The sequence below is a fragment of the Coffea arabica genome, chromosome 2e, assembly GCF_036785885.1.
Source record: "Coffea arabica cultivar ET-39 chromosome 2e, Coffea Arabica ET-39 HiFi, whole genome shotgun sequence".
NCBI lineage: Eukaryota > Viridiplantae > Streptophyta > Magnoliopsida > Gentianales > Rubiaceae > Coffea > Coffea arabica.
In genome coordinates this window covers 37,996,654-38,002,653 of record NC_092313.1, presented here as the reverse complement: position 1 = coordinate 38,002,653, position 6,000 = coordinate 37,996,654, and positions in this window count along the sequence as shown.

Below are 6,000 nucleotides of genomic sequence, written 5' to 3'. Positions count from 1 at the left end.
TAGACCTAACTATATGGATCTATAGCTTAGTTATATTTTAAAGTGACTTGTTTCAAAATTTAATTTTTGAAAGCTCGTTAAGTGAAAATAGTGAATACGCGATTGGAGTCAATAATCGATTCGAGAACACAATAAGTTTGAAAAATTGGAGACTTGTACATTAACCTTAAAATAGATATTTTTATGTTTAAGTGTTCAAGTGTTAGTTAGTTATACTAGCGTTATAAGAATTTCTTGAAAATTTCACTTTATCGCGCAAAAATCGGAAGTACGTGTTTTTATGCGTGCGATTAATTGAGAGACTTAAGACCATTATTTTTAGACCATTGAGAGTGAATAATAATAGTATGAAAATAAGTACATTAGAGATATAGTGCACAAGTGAAATAAACTCGAGAGGAATCGAGCATGAAACGCGCGCGTGCGCACGTGGGGAGAGGGTTGACTTTTGAACGAATCATAGCCACACATTAAAGCTTCTCTTGGAAGCTTAATTTCAGATCAAAACTCTCTCTCTCTTGCTCTCATTCCAGCCGGCCACCAAGGGAAGGAAAACAACCCAAAGCTCTCCAAAATTCTTCACCATTTCTTCACAAAATCCTCACCCAAATCACCTCAAATTCCACCTACACTTAGTTAATCACTTAGTTAATCACTTGCTTTCCACAGTTTTGTTGAGCTTCAAGAGGCCGAAAATTTCTACTTTGTTCATCAAGAGAGGTAAACAACGATCAACTACAAGAATCTTAGTTTATGAAGACTATCTTGCACTTATAAGCTTGTATAATCATGTGGGTAGCTTTATTTATGTTGGAAAGTTGGTGTGTGGGCTCTATAACCTCCCAGTATGGCTTGATGGGCTGATTTGTTGTGTTTTGATGTTATTAATGTTGGATTAGAGTTTAATCTAGTGGAAATAGGTTGTATTGTTGAAGGAAAACTCAAAAGAAGTGATGAGGGAATTTTTCCATTTCTGCCCCTGTACATGCCGTGGCCCTTAGAGCAATTTTTTTGTGGTTCCAATGACTTTTTTATGATGTATACATGTTGTGTGGGTTGTGTAGAAAGTTTCATAAAAACATTTCGTGATTTGGATTGGTAGATGTTGAGTTTTTGAAAGTCTAGTAAAACTGGAATTTTTCACGAAACTGTTCTGGCAGTGTTTTTCAAACAGCTATAACTCTTTGCTCCGATATTGAAATCGAGTATCATTTGTGGCACTGGAAATGAGACATTCCCAAATTTCCAATGGTATAAAATTCACATTCGGATTCCACCTGAGTAGTCCATACCAATCATTTGAACATGACTGTCCTGTTTCACGTCTACACTGGGAACTCTGTTTTGAGCAGCAAATTGATGCTCAAATATGTGCTAGCTGTGGACAGATTTTGAAAATGATTTCTTCTAAGAAATTGTAGATTTATGAATCTAGTTTTCAACGCCACTGACCACGCTCAATTCCAAGTTGAATTGAGTAAGTTGTGACCGAAATCCTAAACTGACTCAATGATTTGAAACCCTCTTCTTGGCTAGTAAACGTCTAAATCTTGATTGGGACTTGTTGTTTCGAAATTCTTGGTGTTAATCACCTACCAAATGCATCTTGGATGTTTCTTAGACATTACCTACACAAAGGGACCATGTTTGAGACATTTTTATTGGCCAAACGTTTTGAAAACGAAAAACTCATGTACAAGGCAGATTTGCCTTGGAAATTTGGAAACTTTGGTGATCTGGTTAACAAACTTTCCGTGCGTATTTTTCCATGAAATTTGATAGAGAAATAGCCCTCATATGGTAGTATAATACTGCCAATTTGGTGCCATTCTGAGTTCATTTCGATGCTCAAGTAAAGTCCCAAAGTTTGTAATTTAAACCTAGAAATTTGCCTAACCGTCTCAAATTTTCAGTAACTTTGACCTACTATATCTTGGTGCTCAAAACTCTGATTCTTGTTCCACTTGTTTTTTTTCTAAACTTTGATTGTAACTCTAATTGAGTTTCAAATTTCAAAGGCTAGTTCGCATTGTGTGAATTGTGCCAAATTTTCAAAGTTGGCCAAAAACCAACCCAAATCTGTCTAGACTTTCCAAAACAGCAACTTTGGGCTAAATTTCGAATAACTTCCAATTGGAATCATGGGAAAGTGTATTCTAGGAACTTTTAGTACTTTGGAAGAAGTTTCCAATGGTATCAAGTTTTCCAATTTTGGACTTGTAATGAGTGAGATACGATTTTTCAAAAATCTCATATCAAAATTGAAATTCTCAAAACTAAAGGAAATGGAGTTTTTCGAATTCCCCTTTTCCCCTCGATATCACTTGAACGTTTTACATTTGATTTCAAAGATAAAAATCCAATTTCTCTTGTGCTTTAAAAACCCCACTTTTGAGTCTTGATTCGTGAGTAATTTAGGCTCGCATTCGAGATATTTTCTACATTATACAAGTGTACAATCATTCGTGTTAATTGGGGTTTTATACATGATAGTTTATTATTAATTGCTCAGGCTCGCACTAGGACCTTCAAGAGGATCCCACGGTGAACGCCTGAATTTCAAGTGACATTTCTTCTTCTTCGTTTTACTTGGTGAGCGTCAAATGCATGATTACTTGAACTCCTGTGAACTTGATACATGTTTACTTGTTATCCATGGCTTGAGATTTTGAAAATGGAGTCGAGTGTGTACTTTATCTCACTCGTTCTCATTTGAAATGAATAACTCATGCTTGAAATGATGGAATATATCAAATGCTTGAAATTATCAAATGCTTGGATATATCAAATGCTTGAATAACATGAAATAGTATACTATGGCTGCATATGTCGTTGGAGTGAATCTCCTCGACGCTCACATGTTACATGGGGGATGCCCAAACTCATAGGCCGACCTTGGGACTCGAGACGGCATGGGCTTGGTCAGGAATTCGGTGAGCCATGAGAATTACATGATAAACTTGACCTATCGAAGAGGTCTCGCTTGGCATACTCGTGAAGTATCGCCTTATAAATGTCATTCGGACTCGGTGCGGTGTACGGTGGACGAACATGAGAAGTAAGTGGAGATCTACGGATTAGAAATACCGACTCGGTTGACGGAGAGTCATCGTGGGAAGATATACGAATGACCCTGGGAAAGCAAGTGGAATTTAGCTCTTGAGAGCTACCATATCCTTGAATTGTTTCTGTTTACATTTCATTAAAATTGTTAATTACTCGCACTTTATCAATTGACCTGTTATTTGGGCTTGCTCCTTGGATTATATGCTTGCATGTGTGTTCTTGGCCTCACGAGCGTTTTGCTCACACTGTAGATTTGTTTTCCTTAACAGGAAATGATCGAAAGTGAACCTCGGAGAAACCCCTTTTGAATGTACTTTTGTATTAGAGTTTTCAATGTACTTGGCTAGACTCTGGATTATTGCATATTTTGGGGATTTGATGTAACTTTTGAAAATCCGATATAAGGCTTGGAGAATTGTTATATATTGTTAAGTTGAAAGTTTTCCATACTTTCTTACTTATATCATCGTGATGACTGGTATTTCATTAAGTTTGAACGGAAATTGCCTTGAGTCCTTACGAGAGTTGGACAGGCATCCCGCGGATACCCTCTGGTTCGCCTTAGGGAGAAGTGGGGACGTCACAACATCACTCTAATTAAACACAAACACTTCAATATTACTCACTAAAACATCAAGCACCAAGGTCACATTGCGCTTAATACACAATCAAATCCCACAGTCCGGTATCCTAACCTTTTAAGTTTAGGATACACTACAAAAATCTGAAACCTAAACTCTGATACCAACTGTGACGACCCCACCTCTCCCTAAGGCAAACCAAAGGGTTCGGCGGACCGCCTGCCCAACTCTCGTCGGGACTCACTACAATCCTTAAATGAAAAACAGACCAATTCCAAAGGATTACATCTAAAAATGCCAAAATAATAACACGATTATTATTTTGTATTGCACAAGTACATCCAAGGATACAAATCTCAAGTCAACTACATGGAGTTCTAAATCTTACAATTTCCCCAAAGGTCAGTTACAAAATACGAAACTATACAAAAGACTAGCCTTCACTAGTATCTTCCAATCATTTCCTTCACGTCACTCCCCTGTTAAGGAATAGCAAATGGAATGGGATGAGCTAACGCTCAGTAAGGCCAAAAAAAACAGGCAAACAAATAAGTACAACTAGCATTAAAGTTTATACATGAAGATAGCCATGATATTCATATAACTCACAAGGGAAAACAAAACACACTCAATAAGGATATGGGAGCTCTCAGGAGCTAATTTTCACTGGGTCGATGAGATATCGTTCTAATCGACTTAGAATTGTTTATGGCTCTGAATCGACATGAGAGGTACCTTCCATCCGAATTGGTGTGGTACATGCTATCGTTTAGAGAAACCGGGTCAATGAGATATCGCTCCAATCGACTTAGAATTATTTATGATTCTAAGTCGACATGAGAGGTACCTCCCACCTGAATTGGTGTGGTACATGCTATCGGTGAGAGAACCAATTTTAGCACTGAGACAGTATGAGAGGTGCTTCCCATCCAAATTGGTGTGGTACATGCATCTGCTCAGAGCTCACATGTTAAACATATTCATGTACAATTACCAATCAGATGTATTCATGTAATAGGTATCACGCAATTAAAAGATAGAGAGGGCGAGGGCGATAAAGTACACCCTCGCCTCGGCAAGTTTATGTATCATGTATAACACTTGTACAATTAACATTTCAATCACATAAGCATTTAACATGCACTTGACACTCACCACTAGCCAAGGGCAAAATAAGAGTGAAGTGAGAAGTCAAACGAGCTCTTCGAAGTTCTCGTGACCACCTGAGATGTGTACAATCATAGTTATCTAGGTGCTCGACCAAGGTTAAAAGAAAGACATTTTCTCACTACTCACTCTCAAGGTCTGAAGTTCGAGCTAAATTAAAGAAGCTCTTCTAGTTAAATCGTTAAATAATGCTCAAGAGAGCTCGAAGGTGATTTTTGATTCAAGTCGTGGTACGTAATCTCATATCCAAAAGAAAGTATCATTTTCACTTTCAGCACGAAAATCGAGAAAAAGGGTAAATCGTTTTCAGTTTCCTAAAACTTTAAGTCATATGTCCAAACCATAAAAGATAAAAAGCATGCACATTATCCAAACAAATGGAGTTAAAAACTCGTTCAAACTCCACTCATTTTTATAGAAAATATCAAAGTTAAGGTTCCAAGGTTCAAGTATGAAACTAGTGAAATTCATCAAGAATTATTCCAGTCAAAAGCTCCCTTTTTGCAGTCTAAACTCATGGAAATCGAGGCATAAAACTAGGGTTTGAAGTTCATTTTTCAAGTATAAAATAAGGTCTCATTAACCAAGAAAGTGGAACAACCAAGAAAATGCGTTAAGAGAGGTTTAACCTTCAGAAACCAAGATTTGAAATGAAAGTTTAAAGTTCCAAAGGAACCCTGTATTCAACTATGAAATTACACCTAAAACGGTCCTACAATTGCAAAGGAATGTGGAAAGTTCTTGAAAGGAGTATTTGTTTGAAATCAGAAATTTTCCGCTTAGAGCGACACTACTTGGAAAAATCGTATCTCGAGTTCTTTAAGACCAAAAATTGAAAACTTTGTACCGTTGGAAACTTGGTTCGAAGTACTAAAAGTTCGTAGAAGGTACTTCTCTATGATTCTAAATAAAAAGCATTCATTTTTCAGCTCACAGTTGCTGATTCAAGAAAGCAAGACAGAACCAGTCTTGGTTTTCGGCGATGTTTGGAAATTCGGCAAAATTCACAGAAAGTGAATCAGCCTTTGAAATTCGTAACAGAATAAGAGTTCCAAAAAAGGTTTCAAACACAACAAACAGAACTAAATTTGGAGTTTTGAGCAACAAGATATCACAGCCTAAAGTCGGTTAGTTTTCACTATTTGAACAGTGAATTTTCAGATTTGAAAAGCAATGTTTGGGGCAT